Source organism: Hermetia illucens, chromosome 4 (assembly GCF_905115235.1).
Source record: "Hermetia illucens chromosome 4, iHerIll2.2.curated.20191125, whole genome shotgun sequence".
Classification (NCBI taxonomy): domain Eukaryota; kingdom Metazoa; phylum Arthropoda; class Insecta; order Diptera; family Stratiomyidae; genus Hermetia; species Hermetia illucens.
In genome coordinates, this window is record NC_051852.1 from 33,362,799 (window position 1) to 33,388,836 (window position 26,038).

Genomic DNA, 26,038 nt, shown 5'->3' on the forward strand with positions numbered 1-26,038 from the left:
GAAATCTGCGAAAGATAAGAAAGTCGTCACACATCTTCTACTCAAAGTCAATGCGTCTAGTTTGATTATCTTTTGTTCACACTAGGGTTGCTATTTGAATACACATTAGTTTATTTTTAGTACATTGGAGCGGATAGCCGCGAATCCCAGCACGTCAACTGCTAACATCAAGGCCCATTAGCTCAGCTGGTTAGAGCGTCGTGCTAATAACGCGAAGGTCGTGAGTTCGATCCTCCCATGGGCCAGTATATCTTTTTTGTTATTCAGGCATTGAAGTATCTAATTTTAATAATGTATGTACCTTCATGGTTTATGGGAAACATTGAATGCGAAAAAAGAATTGCTGGCCCATGGGAGGATCGAACTCGCGACCTTCGCGTTATTAGCACGACGCTCTAACCAACTGAGCTAATGGGCCACATGAAAGGCTGGCAGGTGCTTCCTTCCAAGTGCACTCCCTTCAAGAAGCCAAGATTAGCAGTGACTTGTCCTCCTAGAAAACTGTTCAAGAATCTACCTAAAAAGCTTATAATCGAAGCTGGGTTTGACAACAAATCATTTATAGATTGGTTCCATCATAGCGAAAGCAGTATTGACACTCCGGCTATCGAATTTATAATCTTCTTCGAATTGAAGCTATTAGTAATATATTTAATGAATATAGTGAACATATTTCTTTTGGTCCTTGTCCTACGTGTACATTCTCCCAATACTCCAGTTTTTCGGCGACTTATTTTCTGCTTTTTACTTTAGAAAATTTATTTTTTTTTCCTTTTTTAATTAAAATATACTCGATTGGCTACATTACAGAATACATTCCATTCTCTGTTACTCAAGGTTTTGTGTGAAACAAAACCTTATTAGAATCGAGTCGATGTCTGTATGTCTGTTTCTCACACCCGATTTATTCGGAAACGGCTGGACCGATTGTCACGAAAATTGGTAAGAGTGTCAACTATTGTTCCCTTTACATGCAGCAAGTGGCACCATTTTGTGTTGAGTGTAGGGGGGTCATGTGAGATAACAAATGAAAGGGCTCAATTAGCGCTTTTTGAAACTGGTTACATATTTGATATCCGGTGAAACATAGGGGAGTGAGGGCGCAAAATATGGCAATCAAAAAGTGTAACAGGCTTCGTTCTCAGAATCTACCCAACCGGAAAATCTGAAAAAAATCAAAGTGGTTCATCTCTACGAAATCTAGGCCTCAAAATACATCCGGTTCCGATATTTGCACAAATAAAGTTAATAATAATATATTTCCACTTGTTAGAAATTTACTCGCCAATCTCCCTTATGTCCATACCAAAAGTACAAAATTTGGCATGGGTGTAAGGAATAACATAATACATGCAATGCATAATGTAATTTGGTCAAATTTGAAGAAAATCCAACTATTATTAACAAAGTTATAGGGGGTGAAATTTTGCCATTTTTTGTGCATTCTACGTGTATGACGTCATCATCCCATATCAATTGGTCAATACCACATTATTTTGTTTTAGTTTTTTTAGTCATTTATATATCTTCTTCTTTTTCTTCAGCCTTTGTCCCGTTCACAAGCGGAGTCGGCTCGTCGTGATCGGTTTCGCCATTTGGCTCTATCGAATGCCTGATCTGGGTGCAATCTCGAGGCTTTTAAATCCCCATCCAGCGTATCAAGCCACCGTTGTTTAGGCCTGCCTTTTGGTCGTTTACCATCGACTTTGATGTTCAGACCAATCTTGGCAAGTGAATTCTCGTTAGCACGAATTGCGTGACCATAGTCATTTATATATGAATATCAATTACTCCACACAGACATGTGTGTATGTAGGTATACAGTATAATGAAGTTTGCGGGTAGTGTCTAATTCAGATAGATATATCTCTCATTAAACCAGCCGTATTTAATATGTGTCCTATATATGTACATATGTATGCTTTTCGGCACCAAGTAAATCGGAAATATGGGTACGATCAATTTATATACGTGTATATATATGTATTCGGAAATAGGCAGTTTGTTTGTTTAGGGTGAGGGTAATATCCTATGGCTGTAATATGTACGTATATCTTGTAGGTCTTGGAAAAGAATGAATGAATGAATGAATGGTGAAGGAATACCATATGCTGGATTTGTAGCCATATACGGATAGAAAAATATACGTTGAAGTTTCTTACATAAGATGAACACAAAACCTTTATCCTGAAGCGCGGTATTCCGACTTGTTTTTCTTACTGCATCATGCCACCCTTCTGTCGACTTTGGAAATTTGGGAGCTGATGTAACTAACAGTGAGAGTCATTTTTTCAGCCTTCTCTTAACTCTAGAGGCTAATTTCTTATTGGTCTTGTTCACGCTGGCGCTCTTAGTTGATGCGCCTTAGTTTGTTTAATCGATGATGTATTTCAACTATCTTGGAAAGTGCTGCGTAAAACAAAACATTATTACATTTACTGTCTGTTGTCACATATACTTTTCTTGGAAACGATTGGACCTATTAGCACGAAAGTTGTTAAGAAGGCTGGAATTGTGAACCTCCATCCATGCATGATCATCAACGGCGCAACAGCCGGTATCCGGTCTAGACCTCTCTTAGTAAAAAAACTCTAGGCATCTCGCTTTTGCGCCGAGGTGCACCAGTTCGATATCCCTCAAAGCTGTCGAGTGTCCTAGCCTACGCCATTGCTCCATCTGAGGTACGGTCTGCCACATCTTCTTTTTCTACCATAGACTCTGCGGACTACATAATCCTCACCCATACGGATTAAACGATCCGCCTACCGCAACCTATTGAGCCGGGTTTATCCACAGCCAGATGGTCGTGATATCGCTAAAAAAATTCGCCGTTATATAGGTTACAGTATCATGCATCCTCATGCAAATTCTTCGGAGGATTCTTCTCTCGAATGTGGCCAAGAGTTTGCAGTTTTTCTTCTTTCTTTGTGAGAGTGATCCTGCTGCTTTTATTGCCTCGCACATCGTTCAGAGTTAGCCTAGTTAGTCTTATTAGTTTCGTTGGTATACCGAATTCTCTCATGGCCTTGGGCAGTGTTACCCTGGATATGCTAGCATAGGTGGCTTGAAGGTAAGTACGAAGATCTGATTTTTTGCGGATTTGACTGAAGTGAAGCCGCATTGGTATGGATGAATGATGTTCTGAGCGCATGGGGCTATCCGGCCTAGCTTGATAGCGGAGAAGCTTTTACAGATAATACTTAGCAAAGTGGTACCTCTATAAATTGCTGCATTCCCTTTCATTCCCCAATCTCCCTTTTTATCTATGGGACAGATAATGCCTCGCTTTTAATCGTCGTCATTTTTCATTGATTCACTGTCCCTTCATTATAAGTTGATGAGTCGCTTGGTGTAGTTGGTCGCTTCCACATTTTATCAGTTTGGCTGTAATTGCATCGGTTCATGAGGAATTATGCTTTTTAATTCGATGGATTGCGCGGACTGTTTTTTCCATGCTTGGTGTTCAGTCTTCAGAGTAGAACTGGAAAGAGCTAGGACGCGGTCAACAAGATTCGCATCCTACAAATCAATATGCACCGGAGTGCAACCGTTCACGAGTTGCTAGCGCAGTTCGCTACGGAGACAAAAGCTGATTTAGTGCTCATCATTGGCATCCTGGCATATCAGGTACCGCTGCCATCTGGGTTCGGGACGCACCCTCCTTAGGCTTCTTGCCCACGGTCGAGGGGACGGCTTTGTCTGAATTCGGTGTTTAGGATTATTGTTTTTCAGTGTTTATCTTACGCCGAATGAGATGATGCCAGACTTACGACACAGACTTGATGCTTTGGAGTATGCTATCTTGGGCAAGGATGGGCGGATCCTGGTCGCGAGTGACTTCAGTATCAGGGCACTTGAGTGGGCATGGCTCACTCAGACGCCAGAGAGAAACAAATTCTGGATGTGATACTGTGTGTGACTTTAAAATGTTTATATAGTCCACGGCGTAGTGCTATGATTGGAAAGGTATTCCATAGAACGATACGATGGGCAGAATGTTTAAGCGCCAGTCTCTCAATCGTTGCCTGAAGTTCGAATGTCTCATTGGTGACTAAGATTGTGTGGTTGCGTTATCTTGGAGGTTGTAACTAGAGTTCTTCAATTGCGGGACAGGTAGACGTAAATTTTTCTCTGAAACCATAAAGGTTTTAATTTTACATTGCTAAACGATATGAACTTCGACAACGTGAAAATGAAAATTAAAAATTCTGCAACAGCTGGAAAAAAATATTTACCACTTTATGAAATCGTTCCTCCATTTGTCGGTCTGCCCATCTTTCTCTTCGGAGGTGGAAATTTTCAAAAGACACGGGTGTAAATGTTCCAGTGTGTGGGATTTTTAATCTACAAAAACCACCTCCTAAGTCCTGTCTTCTTCCCCGCGAAACCATCGTAAAGTATTACGTCGTGGAATGCACATAGCTCTAGCCTCTCCCGATTGCATTCGCTACCGCGCCTTCCTCGCTTCCTTCCTATTTCCTATTTTTCGCAAACTGCACCAAAACCACCCACCATGTGATTCACTGTATTCCAGTTCTCCTCGCACGAGTTATGTCCCCATAACAAATAGCATAGACACCTAATTTCCCACAATCAAATGTAATCAAATACACCAAATGCACCTAAATTCAAATGTAATTAAATACACCAAATGCACCTAATAAAAGCAATATTGCACTTTAACAGTAATGAAATAAAATACATTCATTCCGGCTAACAAACTCTATGTAGCACATGCCGGATGTGCATTATCAAAATCAGCATAATCATGTTATAAAATATTGTAAAGAATGAAATGAAAGTCAGTAATGTTTTTACCACGGAAATAAACGGTTCTTTCCTAAACAAAATTCCGTTTTATTTATTTTTTTATCCGACGTGTCTATCAGACACATAACTGGCGCAGTCGCAAAAGTAAGGGCGGAGGACGGTACGATTTAGGATTCCTAGTACGCAGAAACCATTCCGAAGGATTATCGGTTCGCGACGGTTGATCGCTTACGGTTCAGTGTGCTAATTTGTGCAAGTGCAAGTGACAAAGGATAATTGTTGCGCAGAGCAGGCTCAGCGAAAGCATATCGCTACTCGAGCAAACAAAGCAAGGATTATGAGAGTCCTACTGATCATTATACTCAAGTAAGTTCTTGGTCATATGCCTCTCCCATCCAAATCGAAATCCCCATCCTCAAAACCCTATAACACGCTTCCTAGGCTATTTAGACTTAATAACTCTCCTACTAAATTAAGAAAATATAAATCCGATAGTGTTCATATAAAATCTCCCGCGAGTGAAAATAATCTTAGTGTTCCAAATCAATCAATCATTGGCTCAATCTCGAAATTAACCAATTTATTCAAAAGTGAAGAAGAATACAAAATAGAATATAGTATAATGGCTAACCCAGGTACAAGTTCGCAACCTCAGGTTACAACCATAGATATTTTCAATTCATTACGGGTACCTGACGCAATCAAGGATCTCCCAAGATTCGAGGGTAACCCGCGATTACTGTTTGATTTCCTTGGCAACGTCGACGAAATACTTTCCCTTATCGATGTTACAAATGGAACGCCATATGGCAAGTTATTATTGAGGGCCATTCGCAACAAAATTGTTGGAGAAGCGAACGAAGTCCTCAATATGTATGGGACACCATTAGATTGGAATCTCATTAAAACCAACCTCACCCTTCACTACGCCGACAAAAGGAATGAGACCTCCTTAATAAGGGACTTGCATGTGTTAAAACAAAATAATGATTCGGTGCAAAAATTTTACAGTGAAATTATCGAAATACTTAGTAGTATGAATAATCATGTGTGTATTCATGAAAGTGACCTCAATGTGATCTCTGCAAAAAAATCTCTCTTCGCAGAGATGTGCTTAAACACATTTTTATCGGGATTGAAAGAACTACTTGGGTCCACCGTTCGGGCTATGAAACCCACAACTCTAGCAGAAGCTTACGCATGCTGCATACAAGAGCAGAATATACTTTATACTAAGTCAGATTCGAACCGGAGTCTATTAAACCCAAGGTCAGTTAACCCGCTGAAACCCATCATGTTTCCCCAACAAAATAAGGATGTGTTTAAACCTAAACTTTTGTTTCCTTTAATACCCCCACAAGGGTTCTCGAATCCTCCGTTTAATCAACAATACAGACCTAACTTTTTACCTCAACAAAAACCATTTGGCATGTATCAACAACCTCAAAATCCTTTTGTCAGGCAACAACAGTTTAGACCTCCGCAGTATCCTCAGCAATTCCAACGACAAGCTCCATTTCAAAATAACTATCCTCATTTCCAACAAAGACCTTCTACACCTAATAGACCAAGTAATGGACCTGTTTCAAAACCTGAACCAATGGAAATAGGCTCAAGTACAATTCGAAGAAACCATCCACAGCAAAGAGAACCAGGAAGTAATTTCTTCCGGTCAACCGGACCAGCTAATTTTACATCTAAAGAATTGTTCAATGTCGGGGAACAGGAGTCTAACTCACACTCTAAAACCCAAAAGGAATCCCTCTTAAACATTAATAGTGAGGAAGGTAACCCAACTAGCATACCCTATAATCTCGAACAATATTATCCCCAATATTACTATGATGATGAAGACGTTTATTTTCTTAATCCCTACGAAAACTGTAACCAGAATAATTCCGAAGAAAACAATATTGATGAGGAAAATTTTCCTACGAATGCCTCCTCAACCCAATCGGATACCTAGATATTAACACACACGGTAACCTACTACCCTATGTTAGCATTTCCTCCCCTTTTGGACGTCCATTAAAATTTTTAATCGACACAGGAGCATCTTCATCATTCATCAACCCCGAATATATCAATCCGAGTGATATAAAATCAATTAAACCTATTTCGATTAGCACTGTTCTTTCTAAACACGAAGTCAAAGAAGAAGTTATCTTACCAAATTTTACTGAATTCAACCAACCCGGTAACTCGCGTTTCTTAATATTCAAATTTCACGGTTATTTTGATGGGCTACTTGGGATAGACATTTTGAGTAACCTCGGAGCTAAAGTAGACCTAGGCAACCAGGTGATAACAACTAACAATGCCGTACTCCCTTTGAACTTCAAACCGAACTTCATGTCTAACAAATACGTAATTTCACCCGAAACAAAAGTAATCGTAAAACTTCCTGTTGACATACAAAATGGAGATATTTATATTAAATCAACTAAAATCTCCCCTAACCTAGTAATCTCGGAAGGAATTTACAGCGCGGTTAATTGGTACGCACCAATTGAGGTTTCTAACCATTCACAAAAAGAACAAATCCTTTTAATTGAACATCCCCTTATGGCGGAAAAACTCTCAAACCGATACGAAGAAATAAATAACCTAAACATCTGCTGTGACAGGGATCAGTCACCACTGGCTCTACATGAGGATATTATTAACCTTCTTCGAGTGTCACATTTAAATACCGAAGAACAGAAAGGCTTGTTCAAAGTTTGTAGAGAATTTGACGATATCTTCCTCCGAGAAGGACAAGACTTGACTTTCACTAACCAAGTGAAACATCGCATCAGAACTACCGATGAAATACCCATTTATACAAAATCCTATAGATATCCTTTCATACACAAACCTGAAGTACGTAATCAAATCTCCGATATGCTTAACCAGGGCATAATTAGACCCAGCTACTCACCATGGAGCTCCCCTGTCTGGATAGTTCCAAAAAAACCAGATGCGAGTGGTAAGCAAAAATGGCGATTGGTTATAGACTACAGGAAATTAAATGAGAAAACAATAGGGGACAGGTACCCACTCCCAAACATTAATGACATTTTGGACAAATTAGGGAAGTCTATGTACTTTTCGACATTGCATCTCGCTAGTGGGTTCCATCAGATCGAGATGGATCCACGCGACGTTTCTAAAACGGCCTTCACGGTCGAAGGTGGCCATTACGAGTATGTACGCATGCCATTTGGGCTGAAAAATGCCCCTTCGACTTTTCAACGAGTCATGGATAACGTTTTAAAGGAATTGCAAGGAACAATCTGTCTAGTGTACCTAGATGACATTATTATATTCTCTACCTCCTTGCAGGAACACGTAGAAAATCTTCGAAAGGTATTCCAGAAACTTCGTCAAGCAAACCTTAAGGTTCAACTCGATAAGTCCGAGTTTCTCAAAAAGGAAATAGCTTTTCTTGGCCACTTGGTCACAACAGAAGGTATTAAACCAAATCCTAGCAAAATCCAGGCTATCACCGACTTTCCCATTCCGAGAACCCCGAAAGAAATCAAATCATTTCTTGGGTTACTCGGCTATTACCGTAAATTTATTCGGGATTTTGCAAAATTGACCAAACCACTCACAGAATGTCTAAAGAAGGGACGACGTATTGATCTAAACGATCGCTATTTGAGAACTTTTAAATCTTGTAAAGATATTCTCACCAACGATCCCATTCTTCAACATCCGGACTTCAAAAAACCCTTTGTGCTCACAACAGATGCTAGCAACTTTGCAATTGGTGGTGTATTATCACAAGAGCCAATCGGCAGTGATAAACCAATCTGCTATGCTAGTAGGACCTTGACTGATACCGAGATAAACTATTCGACAATCGAAAAGGAGCTCTTGGCAATTGTGTGGGCCACTAAGTACTTCCGCCCATACCTCTTCGGTAGGAAGTTTACAATAGTGACAGATCACAAACCCCTTATCTGGATGATGAATCTAAAAGATCCAAATTCTAGACTGATACGTTGGAGGCTCAAGCTAGAAGAGTACGATTATAAATTGCATTATAAAAAGGGTATCCAGAACAGTAACGCAGACGCCTTAAGTCGAATAAAAATCAATAAAGAGACGAACAATAAAAACTTAACTGAAGTTTATGTTAATGATACTCCAGGTACATCCGCACAAAGTACTATGGGTTCCACTGTGCATTCCGCAGAAGAAAACCTTAATACAGGAATCCCTATTTCTGAACGCCCTTTAAACGAATTCTCTCTTCAATTGGTACTTGAAAAAACTAACAATAGACCCCAAACGATTCTCGAAATGCCATTCAGAAATAAACAGCGACGTATCATTCGAATGCAAGAATATACGGAAACAAACCTTATCGACATCTTCAAAAAATTTATTTCTCCCAATAGACTAACTGCAATATATACCACCGAAGAAATTTTCAGAATAATACAGGAAACTCATTCAAACTATTTTTCTCAATCCAAAAACTTTAAGGTCGTAAGATGCATGGAAATCCTAAAAGAAATAAGTGAGAACGATGCACAAGATGCTTTAATTACTGAATACCATCTAAAAAGTAATCATCGAGGAATAAATGAGGCTCTTGCTCATCTCAAGAGAGAATACTACTTTCCTTTTATGAAGAACAAAATCACACAAATAATCAACAATTGCGAAAAATGCCAAACACTTAAATATGACAGAAATCCTCAAAAACCGAAGCACCAAACCCCAGATCCTCCAAAAAAACCTTTAGACGTACTCCATATGGACATATACACAATTGACAAACGCTACATACTAACCATCATTGATAAGTTCTCAAAATTCGCGGCAGCCTACACTCTCGAAACCCGAAACAGCCTAAATATTATTAAATCCCTCAAACATTTCATCAGTCTACACGGGATTCCTAGAAATCTAGTCACAATCGTAACCGATCAAGGAACCGAATTTACATCTTCTATCTTCAAAGACTTCTGTAAACAATATACATTAAATCATTACTTAGTTTCTTACCAGCAGACAAGCAGTAACGGACCTGTAGAAAGACTTAACTCGACTATCACTGAAACTTACAGAATAATACACGACAAACACCGAGACAAGGACCCAGAAGACATACTTAATGAAGTAATCATCACTTACAACAACGCTATCCATTCAGCTACGAAATACACTCCCTTTGAATTATTCTACGGCAGAACCTACAAGTTTGACAAAGACGCGAAGTACACTAGTAATCATGAATATCTAGAAAAACTTAGACAATTTCAAACACAACTTTATCCCGAAATAGAACGTTTACTACTTGATCAAACCAATAGACGATTAACAAAACTAAATAAAAATAGAGAAAACCCAGAAAATTACAATGAAGGATCGGTAGTGTTTAGAAGAGAGTGTAGACGAAACAAATTGAATCGAAGATTTACTAAACACAAAATTAAGAAGAATAATCTTGTTACAGTTATTACAGACAAAAACCAAAAATTACATAAGTCCAAAATTAAAAGAAAACGAAAATTTCAGGGAACTCTTCCTACTGACCATGGTAACCAGCCAGACGATGAACCTGCTGGACCTGACACATAGGAATGGACTACTTCCAATAAACTTGGGAAATGCACGTTTGATAACATCCTACAAAGACTTGATACACATCGTACAACTCGATAAATACAAGGAAAATATTGACAATATACATGACTCTCTAGCAATTTTCGACAATACTACAGAATATACAGGAATGGTAGAAATATTAAAAAGAAAGGTTGACGCAGTTAAAACTAAACTGGATGCAATGATGCCTCACAAACGGACTAAAAGAGGACTAGTAGACGGACTAGGTACTATCATAAAAGGTATTACGGGGAACTTGGATGCAAACGACGCGATAAGAATAAATAACGAAATAAATAAAATCTTTGATAATGAAAGACAACTCGAAACTAAATTAACTCAACAAAGCCAATTAAACGGGCAAATGATTGAACGATTCGGTAACATTACAGCACACATAAATCAACAACAAAAAACAATAACTGACTATTTGAAACATATTAATGAAATTTCCAAAAACCAAATTCGAAATGATAATAGAAACATAAAATATTCGCAGTATATGAATCAAATTAATATTAACATTGACATACTTGATAACCACTTAAACGGGATTTCAGAAGCAATCATTCTAGCAAAATTTAACATTATATCCAAAATGATACTGAATCCTCAAGAACTAACGGAATTATATCGCCTATTTGAAGAACAAAACATTAATATTACGTCCGATGAACACATATACGAATTATTAAGTCTTCAAGCCTACTCAAATAACTCAAATATTATCTTCAACATAAGAATCCCGGTCCTCTCAAAAGAATCATACTTCTTATTTCACCTTATACCCCTACCTATTAACAAAACCCGAACAATATTAACAAAACCCTATGCCATCCTTGGGCATGAACATATCCAAGAACTTGATAGTAAATGTCAGAATATCGAGGGGACATTTTATTGCCTCGAAACCACTAATTTGGAAAAAGTCTCTCATTCAAAATGCGTAGCAAGCATCCTGAATCACAAGCCTGCCGAATGTCACATCTACGATCGCGAAAACGACATCGAGATTTTCGAACCAGAGCCAAATCACTTGTTGCTGATCAGTATTCCGGAAACGATGGTTAATACTACCTGTGGACCTAACCACTTTAAAGCGAAGGGAACCCTCCTAATCCACTTCAAGGACTGCGAGATTTCGATCAACAGCATTACATACAGCTCCAAAATACAAACCTTCTGGGACGAGATCAGCATACATCCAGCTGCATTTAACAACATAAACTTTACATCGCCCACTAATAATCACCTTCAACTCAAACGTCTAGGAGACTACCAGTTCACGAATTTGCGCCTAGAGAAGGACTCGATAACCGACTTCCAACTAATGGATCTGCACCTACCTCTCTCTGCAACCACAGGCATTATCCTCGTCGTTTTTATAATATATTATGCCTTTTCTAGACGAACTATCAAAAACTCAGGCCAACATACCCTACCTGTCATAGCTCCGACCAACGAACCTGCAAAGATCCAGTTTCTTTGGCCATCGCTTTCTTCCAGGGGGGGAGAAGTTATGTCCCCATAACAAATAGCATAGACACCTAATTTCCCACAATCAAATGTAATCAAATACACCAAATGCACCTAAATTCAAATGTAATTAAATACACCAAATGCACCTAATAAAAGCAATATTGCACTTTAACAGTAATGAAATAAAATACATTCATTCCGGCTAACAAACTCTATGTAGCACATGCCGGATGTGCATTATCAAAATCAGCATAATCATGTTATAAAATATTGTAAAGAATGAAATGAAAGTCAGTAATGTTTTTACCACGGAAATAAACGGTTCTTTCCTAAACAAAATTCCGTTTTATTTATTTTTTTATCCGACGTGTCTATCAGACACATAACTCACGCAACCATTTCCTCAATTAGACTTTGCAGCGACTATTTTCCGTTCGTTTCCACCGTTGTTGCTAGCGGCTCAATGATTCCTCCCTTCCGATGTTTTTACGTGCCGATCAGTGGAAGACTCGTGCCCATCATAGATGCGCGTCATCTCATCCGCGGTCTGTCCATAAATCGCGCTCATCTTGAACGCCTTTATGCGAACATGTAAATGCTGCTTGAAATTCAATCTCGTATCTACCATCATTTCTGGGTATTTGATTGCTGATTTTGAAGTGATGATGTGGTTTCCCAGCCTCATACAGGTGGTCGTTTCCTTGCGCTGCTTGGTGATAAGCACCGCCTCTGTTTTTGTTCACCGCGAATGGCGATCTTTCAGTCACTTCTTTTTAGCAGTGGTTGCTTCGGATGAATACAATATTCGCGACTTGTTTTGCAATAGTGTGGGTTAGTGGGTTACGCCAAAGAAGCGGTGATTGCTTCCTTGGCGTAATCCACTATTGTGGCCTCACTAGCAACTGCAATCCTGCTGTTCCACAATATTGGTCTCAGCACAGAGCCTTGTGGAACACCCGCGGAGACAATGCATTTCTTGGATCCATTATCTGTGTCACACCAGGACTTTCTATCTGTTAAACAGCTGTCAACAAGTGCAAATAAATAACAGGATACACCAATTGCCGCAAAAGACCCCTTTATAAGGTTCCAATTAGATCCGCCGATACTACATTATGCGCTTTAGCATTTCCTTCATAGTGTCCAATGGACATATAGGTCTGTAGGAAGATGGTTCACCAGAAGGCTTACTAGGTATAAGCAGCAACATTAGCCTTTGGCGTCTCCATAAATTAGGAAAGATCCCATCTACCAATTGTAATGTCGGTCCTCGACTTAATAGCCGGCTTACGGGGTTAGTTTGGTATTCCGTCGAGGCCCGGTGCTTTATTTTCTTCCAGCCTACTGCAAAGCTTTGAACTTTGGATCTCACCATTACAACTTATAAGTGCTTCTCTATGGGTTTAGATGGGTGCTTTACTGTGTAGCTAGCTTGAGGTTTCTTCGAGGTCCCTGACCGCTTTGCTTTACTACCTGGTCAATCTTACCTATACCCACGCCGACACGCCGACCAGTACACTGTTCCACCAGCAGTGAGGCCTGCTACTGGGGAAAGTATAACGTCTCAACGTCGATAAGTCACATGCCGTTGTAATGCGCTTTGTGATATGGAAGGGCCTGATATACTGTCTTGGTCTAACCACACATCTATAAATGTTTTCCGGCCAATTGCGTTCACATACCGACCTGACGTTCTGCTCGTTCTTAGATATAGAAGTCCCTAACCATTTGGCTTGTTCTGGTGATCACTGTGGATGTAGTGTTCACTGACATTCCACACCAAGATTAGACATATGTTCCGTCAATTTGTGCCAATACCAACCCACTTGTTTCCTGCCTCATACATTCCTATATGGCATCGTCACCGTATGCTTAGAAAGCCGCAATATCTCCCTGAAGGATGGACTACCTTTAAATTACTGTTAGGTTTTCTATCGGGTTCGGTTATTATGGTTACTTGCACTTCCGATTCGCAGGTGGTCTGCTAGACCAGGTCATAAGCGACCCTACAGTGATTGAGGTTGATATGGATCAACTTCGTTTTTCCACCATATCAGACACTTGCCGCTTCTGGTAATCATCTCAATGGAGGCCTCTTGCAAATCGTGCTGAACTATTTTGCTAAGGCCGTGCAGATTTCTGCCTAAGAACTGACCTCATCTATGTACTTCTACTATATAGCAATTCCATGCTTTTGATAATTTCTCCTATCTAGGGTCGAAAATCACAACCGATAACAGCTACGATGATGAAATCCGCGCACAGTTGTTGGCAGCCAACAGAGCCTATTTCAGCTTACAAACTGTTCCGCTCGAAACGTCTCAAAGTTCTTACTGTACAAGACAATGATCTTGCCAGTCCTCATGTATTCCTTGGAAACTTGGGTTCTTAGCAAAAAAAATTGGAAAATCTTGGCCGCGTTCGAAAGAAGAATCCTCCGAAGAATGTTTGGCCCCTACATAAGGATAGACGATTCCGTAGCCTACATAACGACGAAATCTATGAGCGATATCATGACCGTCGAGTTGTGGATAAAATCCGGCTCAATAGTTTACGGTGGGCGGGTCATTTAATCCGTATGGATGAGGATGATCTAGCCCGGAAAGTCTATAAGGGCAATATCTATAGTAGAAAAAGAAGACGTGGCAGACCCTTCCTTAAATGGAGCGATGGCGTAGGTCAGGCTGCCAGATAGCTTTTAGGGATATCGAATTGGTGGATCTCGGCGCAAAACTGGGATGTCTGGAGTTCCTTATTAAGGCAGGCCTGGACCGAATACCGGTTGTTGCGCCGTTGATGATGCTTTCGAGCACGCATGGCAGCACTTCCTTTTCAGTTCCAACATGAAATACCCTATTTAATTCCTCCAGATTTGGCTTACATTTTGGACATACCACTAGAGCTGGAACTGATGATCGCCTCGGGGCGGATCCTCATTCTCTCGTTCTTGTTTTTAGTCTGTTTTGAGTCAACTTTGGTCCAACCATCGCGTACTTTTAATGCAAGTAAATATACGCTTTCAGCTTCTAAATGCAAAGGCCTGTAAATTTATAGAATTGTGAAAGGCTATCAATTACAAGATGAATACATGAAACGACAAGGCATCATACTATCAAGGGAAGGGTGTGGTTGAAATGAGGCTTCGGAAAACTCGCTTTTGGGAAGAAGTCATATAACTGAAAATTTAGAAAATGTAATCAAGTGCGTATGGAGGCAAGCCGGGAACAAAGTTGAGAAGCTGCTATTCCTGTATTCGGCACACCAAAAGGAATTTGGGAGCCGGAACATTCTATCTTGCAAAGGTTCACTTATTTAGAACCAAGAAATGTCTGGCGTGAGTCTAATGGAATTCTGGACCCACCTCGGGTCATTTGTCATGACTAATTTAGTTGCGAGGTGGCTAGAGTTATTATCCGGGTTGACCAAGGACAACAATGAAATCAACAAGAAAAGAACCATCATCTTTTCCACTATTCATTTTGGATCATATTCCAAAGCCTTTTTTAAACACTAATTTCACAGCGAATAAGATCTAGTAAAATATATGTGAGATCTTCCGGGAACCACAACTTCAATAATTAAGAACATCTCATTCGAATTCATTATTCTTCTCTCATGCACCCTCAGCAATATGAACTTCATAAAATCTACCTTGACTCCAAAAAGAGGAAACAGAAAAATGCACATCCTCCAGAGAATATTACATTGAGCCGCCTCGGTGAAAAAAGGAATCGACTAGGAGAAAACTTCTCATTTGAACTCTGTATACGAAGCGTAATTCAACCAGAAGAAGGAAGCAGAATAAAAATCTATCTAAGAAAAACGAAGCAAGGCTTCAGTTGATTCCGGCATTTACCGGTAGCCATAGTACCGTAGCGAGCTCGTAGTGAATGGAAGAAGTAGTACTATATCTTTCCCCGCTAAAGGTTCGCCCGCACATACAAATACAGATATATATGTACATAAAATAGCAGCAGAAGCAGAAAAGAATAAAATTCAAAGGACCATATTTCTAGATTATGGCTATAAAGGCTAATTATGACCATAAATCCCCGAGTACTCGTAATATGCTCCTTCGGTGAGCATTAATCAACTTTTTCTCTGCCGTCTCCTCTTTTTTTACCGAAGTAGAATAATTTTTATCGGTTGCAAATACCTTAGTCCTTCCTCCCTGTCTTTTCGCTTCGCGTTCATTTTTATTCTCGTTTCCATCGCGCGGGTAACTATACACTCCACACTTGTATCTTCGCCTGTATTTGCACTTGGGTGGCTGTTAGATTTCAAAATTTTTCCTGAACTTCACCTCATTCCTCGGAAAATGCCACTAGTATTCCTTCGCTCGAGGTGATCCCCGATGAAATAAAGTTATGCACACTAAGGATAAGGAGATATCATGGTGGGTATCCTCTTTGCCGAAGTTGAATATTCTCCCGTGCCGGAAAGTACGATGGGATTCACCTAGCTGAAATGAGAAAGAAGAAAAAATGGTAATAAATGCCACCCATGCATTTATTTCAGTATGGAAATTGGAAAATTTAAGGTTAATAAAAAACGAAAACACCACATCGTATTGCTTGGATGAAAGAAAAACGAAAATATTCCTTTTCATTTTGTAATTCTCTCATTTTTTTATTCCATGCAATGAGTTATGGATATTGGCGGAGGTGGGTTCGCTACGCTCCTCTTTTTTGAGCCCGGAGTGGAATGGATAATGGCAGTTTATACACAATTTGCCGCGATAAAATATCTTTGAATTTGAAAGCGAGTTAGGCCATATTTTTTGAATTATGGGCTTTATCGTAATTGATCCTAATAAATATAAAATTTTGTGTGGAGTTTATTGGAAAAGCGATGAGGATGGTAATTAACATCGGAGACTGTTAGGTCCTGATTTCTTTTCAAATAATTTGAAATAAAACTCTAAACATCATTTGAAAAAAGAGCCATGACAGCTGTCATTAAAATCTGGGATATGGGGTTGTTATTTCAATAATAAATGGCAACCATACCAGCAGAAACGATGGCTCTCCATACTCTTGCAGCTCTCATTCAATTCCCTACGAAACGAACCCATCTCTTACAGACAATTACTTGCAATTTAATTCTATTATTCGACGAAATCCTCTCGTGAATACCCAATGCGCATCGAAAAGAATACACACCATTAGAAATGGAGCTTCACAAAGTAATTTATATATCTTAAAACTAAATGGTATGTCATTTTTCTAGGTCTAAAAATTTGATGGTTCTTCCTTTTTATTTCCTAAATCGCCACGTTTTTTTTGCCTCGACATCTTCCACTAGTTCTACTGACGGCCTGTCATTCGTCCTTTCTTTTTGCCTTTTCTTGACTAATGTGACATTTCAATCAATCACGAACCGCCCAAGAGTCGCTTCAGATACAAAAGCATACAATAAAAAACAAACAAAACAAAGGAAAAAAATCTCCAGTACTTAATATTCTCCCTGTAACCAGGGATGGTTTTGCATGTCATTCGCCTCCCCCTTTTAAATTCAATTTTTCTTTTCATGCCACCTTCCCGTGCTAGATGTCCTGTTTTGGCTCTTTCAACATCATTTCATTGAATCCTAAAAACATTTGTAATCTCCTACTTAAGATCCACTCTTGGATTGAGTCCGGAATGTGATAGATACAAGTCGCAGAGCGATGAGTATTAGGACGAATAAATCGTTACAGGACCGCGAAAGGAAAATGGTTTTATTTTTCACTCTGTTTTCGAGAAGTGTACGTGAAAGGCAAGAAATCATCTATGCCTTTCCGTTAAGGGCCTCCACTTCCTCAAATGTTCAAACGGACTTAATGGCAACATCTCTTCCTCCGCAAGATTTCGAATTGGATGGAATTAAATGGAATTAAATCAAACGCGAAATTGTTTGTTTATCAGTCGAAAGGAAGCGTATAGGAAAATGTTCATAAGCAGGGCGGGTATGCCCTGGGAGCAGTGCTACCCTCGCTGTAATAATAGTAATATGCCACTGTAAAGCTGCTGAGGACATCAAAAACACAAATCAAATATAATGTTAATTTCATTTCGCGAACATACCAGCCGCTTGATCCCCGTCCCTGGAAGATACACGTCGAATTGAGAAACGTTGTCCACCCACCCGCCACCTGATGAAATCAGACGAGGAGGAAATGTCCGTGCGAGTAATGAAAAGTCTACGCTCGCCCCTCTTCCTCAACATTTCCGCGAAAATAAGGATATTGAAAGACAGCCAGTAAATACTCGTACTTCCCCGGCTATGGCCCACCGTTCGCCTAAATCGAAAACATTAATAAATTCCATGTTAAGTAATCTGGGGATATTTTGGGTTTTTTTTTCTAGATCAGAGATGCTGCTGGACCGTCTACGTTGTATGCTTTTAATTTTGCTAAATGGCTTCTTGACTTATCGTTGTTGTGGGCGATTAAATTTTTTTTTCGGTGCTTTCGAGTTTACTTGACAGGATTTAAATTTCACAGTTCTTTGAATTGCGGAAATGTATGATTTTTTTGAAATATTTGCTAATGGCGAAGATGTGATTGGGGACTGGATGAAGTCATCGGGAAAGAAAAAAATTGATGAAGGTCCTGAGAAGCTCCGTATACAGTCGATGAATGGAAAGGTTAGCAAATGGATTAATGACAACATTATCATTTAGTACATTGTCTTTACTATCTTCCTGAAAGTGAATAAATGGAATAATGAGAGTTCCTTACCTTCTATAGAAGAGATTCTCGATTTGCAACCAAGTCGATTCCGATTGGTATTTGGCGGTTTGACGTGGTACCGGATCCTGGACAGTAGGAAGAATTTGGTTTAACGCTCAATTGAGCGAATTGAGTTTAGGTTTAACAATTAGAAATCACCAACAGAAAAATTACTCTTTTGTAGAGAGAGTCTTCTTTGGCATGTGGTAGAAGCGAACTATAGAACTATAGAATTTCGTTATTAGAAAAATGAGTGAAAAACCAATGATCAAAGAATCTTTTCTAGTTGCACATTTGTTTTGGGCTTCGTAGAGGAAACCGGTAGCGGTTGGGATCGACTGGCGGGCATCAAAACGCAGGTGGCGCTCTCGCTTGCTCCCAGTGTCGTCTGCTTCCTGGAAAAAAGCCTTCAGCCTGGGTAAGGAGATCTTCTTCGGCTTACCACTGACGTCCAGGTTGAACGAGTGGTCCCCACGCTCGAGGACCTTGAATAGGAACCCTCGTATTGTGGCTGCAGCGGCTTCCGGAGGGGATCAGTCCTCACCAGGACGTGGGTACAAATTTCTAGTTCCCTAGGGGTGTGGACCGCCGGTGACGCGATGGCGAGTGTGGGTTTAATCTGGAAACGGCCGCAATCCGACCTCTCCAAGGCCATCTCTCTTGTCGAGGACTACCTCGCCGGGGAGTCGAGGGTTCCCTGTACACCAGTTCAGCAGGGCTGGCAGCAAACTTCACCCGGATGACTGTACAGAGGCCAAGCAGAACGAAAAGCAAGAACTGTGATCAGGACGACTCACCGCGCGCCATAATGGCTGCCTTCAGCGTGTGTGACTGTGGGTGGCATGCTGTTGTCCGCTGACGTTTGAATTCCAACAGCTTTCCGAGCCCTGGGAAGAGAGTATATTCAAATTGTATTCCCTTGTCTGTCACGATGACGCCGGGAACGCCAAAGCGCGGAATCCACTCTCAACGAAGAGCCTCAGCACACGAGTGTGCTTTTATTCCTGCAGAGGTATTGCCTTAGGTCACCACGTAAACCGATCAATGATCGTGAAGCGACCCTTGTAGCCGTGTTTGTCCAGTAAAGGGCCTATAAGTTCGAGGTGTATAGTATGGAAGCCTCGTCGACTAAAGCAGTATACCTACTACCTTCCTAGTGACTTAACATCTTTTGCATGCGATGCTCTCTTTAGCCCAAGATGGCCAGAAATATTTTCTGGAGACTAGCCGATTTGCGGAATACTACCTTTCGAAATGGGTAGGAATATATGGGCTAGGTCTCTAGACAGCTTATATTTGTCAACGTCGAGAGTTAGGTCATTTTCAAGGAGGCATTGAAAAATGTACTCGGTATTTGCCAATTGCTCGGACTCCGTGGAAGATGCGACCATAACGTCATCCAAGTAAAGAAACAGAAATCCAAGTTTCGTAACACAAAGCGGATGAATTGCTGAAAAGTCTGCGCGCGTTACACAAGCCAAAAGTTATCCGTGTGAACTCGAAGAGTTCAAAAGATGTGCAAATTGGTGTCTTTGAAATATTTTCGGGAGCTACATGGATTTGACGGTAGGTCTTGGCGAGAGAGAGAGAGAGAGAGAGGTTGAGAAAATACGATAGTTTGCTGAATAATGCGCAAAGTCTTGGATCATTGGAATGGAGTGCCGGCCCAGAATCGTCTGAGCAGTCAGGCGTCTATCATCTCGACAAGGTCGCCATTCGTCATTGGACTTGGGGACCAAATGGAGATGACCAATTGCTGTTGTCTGCATATATCCTGCTTAAGTAGCTGTTCAAACTCTTTCCGCGCAACAGTGAGTTTCTAGGGTGGTAGAGGACGCACCTTTAAGACGATTGGAGAACTAGTAGTGTTGATATGGCATCGTGTTTTAACTGCCCGGGAGAGATTACATTCGGTAGTAATGTTGTGATAAAAGTGTTGTTGTTCGGGCAGGTCGAAATTTTCCCTGACCACCGATGAGAGGTTGTCGGATTTACCGGCAGCGCATAGTGATACAGAAAGTCTGCACCTAATATGGGGACACTGATGTCAGCCTAAATAGAACGCCACAAAAGGTCCGACGCATGCCAAGACTCAAATTTACTTGCCTGTAACTGTAAGTTGCGATGGGCGTTTGATGCCGCTAATTTCAGCTGTTGAGAAAATAACTTATTGGGTCTGGAGACGGGGAGGACCGACACTTCCGCGCCTGTGTCTACCAGGTAATTAAGCCTACTAAAGGGGTCGTATATGGTAAGGCCACGTGTTGTTGTAATTCGGGTGGATGTCGCTGTGCCCCAGCGAAATCAGTTTTTTTGGGTTCGCGGAAAAAGTGCATGGGCTGGTACATTTCGTGGCTTCATCTGCAAACCTAGGATGGTACTAGCACACACCGCTGTTTTATGTGCACCGCGGTCTGCGGCTACCCGGGCGCCCATTGCTCGAGGTGGCCGTCAAACGAGTTCGTAACCGCTCTTAAGAACGCAAAGCATCTACCGCTGCCGCCAGTGTGGCCACAATAGGCGTAAGCGCGGTAAATTGCTTGTTTGGTTCTGACAGGAAACACTTGGTGTGTCTAACGAAATTTAATCTCTCTCGCTTGTCCTTATCGCAAGCCTATCCCCTGTTAATGATAATAGCAAATACCAATGTTTTTGTAGGAGTTTCTTAAAGATGGAGATCTTAGAAAAAACATCATATTACAGAAGTATACGGGATTCGCCTCGTGGGAAGGACTCTAGTCCGCATCAGCACATTCAAGTTCCGCTTCCGTTCCGGTTTTTAGATTTCATTCAGTTCCTGGAGCTTGGTTTGAATTGCCCCTATTGCAGTGCTTGTCACGCTCCAATTTGTTGTTGGCAGGGAGCAACACTGTGTACCAGAGAAGAGTGACTTCGAAATATCTTCCAATTAAGATAATCATGTATTGCATATATAGGACAAGATCGGATGAGGTAGGGTACGCCATTCTGGAAATTCCAAATCCACTGGGCAAACGGTACACGAACAGTACCAGAGAGAGGAACCGAATCTGCCCGAATTGATTGTGGACTTGCGAGAACCTACTAGGAAAGAGCCGTACAGGAGATGGCAGCAAGGGTGGAATGGAAGGGCTGAATGGAATGCTGAATTCATTCATTGATCCCATGTGTTGACAATTGGTTTGGGCGAAGACACAGAGTTAAGTTACCACATGACACAATTTCTTGCGGGATCTGCAAATTATAGGAAATATTTTCATAGCTAGCAATTTCTATGGGTTACACGATTGTTCCGAATGCGCGAGTATATCCGGGTACCCAGAGAATATTATAAATCTTCGTCTGAAGGTTTTTGGATGAAATAAAGGTTCGGTGAAGTCTCCAACGTCTCCAACTTCAATGGAGTCCGATAACCATAATCTCGTGGAAGATCTGGTGAAACGAACGACAATTTAGAGCTAACATTTCCCCATAGTGTCTAAAACACACTTAGGGCTATATGAAGACGGGGTGGCTTTTGGGGCTTCAGTGATAAGGTAAAATTCTGCGTCTTCGACGAGGCATGAAACACTCCTCCATTTTAATTTTCCTAGCACAGATCCCAATGGTCTTCCTGTGGGTCCTAGTGTTCCGTCCCTCGCAAGGCACCTCGCTTGCAAACCAGCTGATCTCATCGTCGAAATTGCCTGTTTGCACGACTCAGTTGGACTGTCTTCTTCATCACGCTTCCCTTTGGACTGTCGCCCCCTTAACGAGACGCCTGGAATGTTTGATAAGAAACAAAAATAATGAAGACCCAGGGAGAAGGAACGGGATGTGTAGTCATCAAAAGAGACGCGGCATCGGTGAAAAAGATAAGAGGGTGTATATAACACGGAACGCTTAGAGACTCTTGTGATTTACACCTTCAAAGGCTTTAGCAAAGTCAGTGTAGATAGTATTCATTTCCTTGCGCGAATTAGACATTTGACGACAAAGTAAGTAAAGTCAAGCGTGTTGCAGGCAGTGTACTTACGCTTAATAAAATGATATAGGTGTTGAGGGTTTCATCACACGTTTAAGAAGTAGGGAGGCGATCCGAGTTGATTGTCGCCAGGGCTGAGTTCAGACCTTCGAAATTTGCCTTACGAAATTTAAACTTTGGCAGGCTTGCACACGACAGATCTAAGTATCAAAATTGAGAGCAGGATGATGAGCGTCAAGACCAGCGTAAGAAGCGGCATGAGGGGATTGGGAAAGGCAATACACAGCAAGGTTCGAGAGGACAAGATCAACAGGGTGATTTAAGTAGTTTCTGGAGAGGTCAAATTCAAGGATGACGCAAGTGTTCATGGCGGTGGATAATGAATGGAAAAGGTTGGGAGGAGTTATTGGGGAGGAATATCGGGAGTAATAGGCCAAGAGAGAATAGGGAGGTTAAAGTCCCTATACAGGGTGAAAGGAAGAGAGGGAAACCAAGGGGTTAGGACTTTTGATAAAGGATATGATAAAGAAGCATACGTTTGGCGGAATGACTCGTACGATGACAGAATCGTAGGGGGATGAGGAGGAAAAGATGGTTTCGCCACGGAGATGGGACTTAACAGCTGTTACGGCATCTGTGCGGTCATCCAACCAGGTTTCAGAAATGCAGATGCCATGATATTGGGATACTGAGGTAGTTAACTTGAAACTCTACAACTTGATTGGCGTCTGACCCCTTACATTTTAGTAAAACAATCTTAAGTTCGCCGAGGCAGGCGGGCGGGAACATGAGATAAGTCTCTCCTGGTCCAAAAACACGATTGATGCACTCGATGACCATTCCATACAATTTGATCTTCACACTGTTCCACACCTTTCACACTATTTAATCTTTACCCTGTCCCACTAGTGGAATTATTATCTACTAGCGCTACCGTTAGGTGACGTCTAACCACCTCGTAGAAAGGTTGCATCGAGCTTGAGCTGTTGAGCATCCGTTGTTGTCTTGTTTTTTAATGAGGTTGCCCGGTTTCCATAAGTTAGCCAACCTTACTCCTTTTGCTTGCATGATCAATTTTCTCATAAAAGTGGTTATAATGGGATATGTTTTCTGCCAGTCGTTTTTCGTCATATTCCCTAACAATCCTCTGATTCTTGGCACGGCTCCTTGGACGCGCTTTTCAATCATAGCGTCTTCTCTATTCTTTACATTTATGTCTAGAATATGAATGGTCTTCTAGTGCTGGAAGAGGATCGCATCGAATTTTCATTTCTTTCATACTTTCCGTTCGCAACACCGGGCGTCCTTTTCTGTGTTTGTTCTACGACGATTTTGCGTATACTACCCTTTTCGACCTGGAACCCGTTAGATGTCCCCAGTTTCACTTGTTTTAGCATGGGATTTCTGTGGCTTGTGACTGCCGTACTGTGGTCGGTGGTTCCTCTCTCCCTAACGGTTTGCGTGCCGTCAGCTCCTCCGATGATGCAGTGGCCCACGCTTTCTCTCAATCTAGCTTCTTTTCGTTTGTTCGTGGTTAGAACCAATAATATCAGGCGAGTTGTGCGCGCTATGATAACATCTGATAACACATGAACGGTAATACTTCAAAGCCAGTAGCTCTAACACTTTGGTAAAACGGAAAATATTCAAGCATGTCTGAGATTACTTCAAATTGATTGAGTGAGTCCTGAGTCTGCATCAACTTGCTGGCGGACCTGATCAATGGGGGAGAAATTTTCTCGTCCTTTTTTTGATCCATGGACACCTCTTGTTTGGATCAGCATCCAATTTTATTTACAAAGAAAAAGGACGAATGACGGGTTCGTCCAGGACAGAGGCAATTCATCAGACGCTGTCTCCCTTCTGTTCAGCGCTACCAAAAGCGGTTACGATATTCCAAATATTTTCATTCTTTGGTGACGTCTCCTGTGGCACCTGCATTTTGTGGATGTGATATTGCCTTTAAGATTTTGAACCATGCAATTATTTTACACAAAGGAGTTGTGTTGGCTAACATATTAGCTTTACCGAATTATAATGCATTAAACGGAACTACTAAGTTTGCCCGGAATATCCTCCGAATCTCAGAAACATACCCAACATAGCTCCTAACATACCAAATTGACGAATTAGCAGTCCATCACGAAATGATGCATTCCTCAAAGTGTCAACGATTTCTCCTCATAAACCAAGTCAAGCCTTAATTCTGGTTTTCCCAAACGTCGGTAAAATCAAATCACCTTCAACACACCTTCATTCCTCTTTCGTGCCGCGCAATGAATCAAATTCCGAAATAGCTCGTGGTCATGTTGTAATTGAAGAAGTCCATCATCAAATTACAGTGAACACAAAATAACGAACTAAGAACTCATGCGATTAAGAAAGCAGTGAAATGATATTCGGCCGAAATAACGAAATTCCGCCCCGACCCTTGGGTGAAGTGAAGTGGTCGACCGTAGGTGTAGACAGGGCGGTGTCAAAACAGAGCGAAAAACTGAATAAATAATGAGGGATAACCTCCAATGATTAATCTTCAACCCCCAAAATCTTGAATAGTCACATTTTTCGTTGACTGATGGACTATCTTTTAACTTTGCGTTCGGTATTTCTGTCTCGTCCTTTAAATGGACGGCCCCCGCTCCACTGCGAGTATCGTGAGTACTACCATTGGTCTTATGATTAAATGCGTAAGTCGACGGTTTTGGATTTTATAGGCATTAAGGATCTCGCACTCACGACATGATTTAATTGAATGAATCCATTTTTGAAATTATTCCGAAAGATAATCAAGTGCACGAAATAAAGGCGAGAGCGGTATTATCTATTGCACGAGGCTAAGTTGAGCGGCACGCAGTGGACATATTTTATAATATGTGTAATATTTTCTGATAAGCGCAGTGTCCAGGGTAGGTTAAGGGGCTAATGTGAGAAAAATGGGTAAATTGGACTTGGATGATCAGTCTATTAATCTATTTCTCTAAAATAGTCGTCTGTACAGGATTTTTGATTAGCTGGCGCTGACGAGGAAAGCTTCGTTTAGTTAATTTTATTGATTGTTCAGTTATCCTTTAAATTCAAAATTGTAATTTTGGAAAAGTCTCAATCTTTTTCCACTTTCGTCGTATTTTAGCTCCCATGGATATAAAAGGATCTAAAAGTTACCAGTCAGGTTTTAAACAAAAAGCATTGGGTCCCCCTTAACTACCTTCACAGTCCACTGCTTAACGATTTTTTTCATCACAAGCTCATTCAGTGGAGCAATAATTATAATAAGAAAATTTGATAGTAGTTACTCCCAATTTTCATATGAGAATCATTATTCAGTACTTCATACGTGGAAAGTGCTTATAAGATACGTTATATGCCACAAATAGTGGGTGTGTGCCAGGCTAGTGAGCGTAATTAGTAAAACGAAATTATTTGTAACGGAAAATTCTTTTTCATAGACCAGGATTTATTTCCTCTTTTTCATGTTGGCATATCGTTTTATTTATTTCGTTCTAATTGCGATTGTGCCGCATAAAATGTAG

General features: G+C 40.8%; 1 protein-coding gene and 2 non-coding genes across 3 annotated transcripts in view; 2 read left to right on the forward strand and 1 right to left on the reverse strand.

Moving 5' to 3' along the window:
• LOC119653458 (nuclear pore complex protein Nup88) overlaps positions 1 to 26,038 on the forward strand; it is a 339,096-nt gene that overhangs the window by 97,130 nt on the left and 215,928 nt on the right. The gene's annotated exons all lie outside the window — the stretch shown is intronic.
• On the forward strand, positions 172 to 245 carry Trnai-aau. The gene has a single exon. It is a non-coding gene; the product is annotated as a tRNA-Ile (tRNA).
• Positions 345 to 418, reverse strand: Trnai-aau. Its single transcript has one exon. It is a non-coding gene; the product is annotated as a tRNA-Ile (tRNA).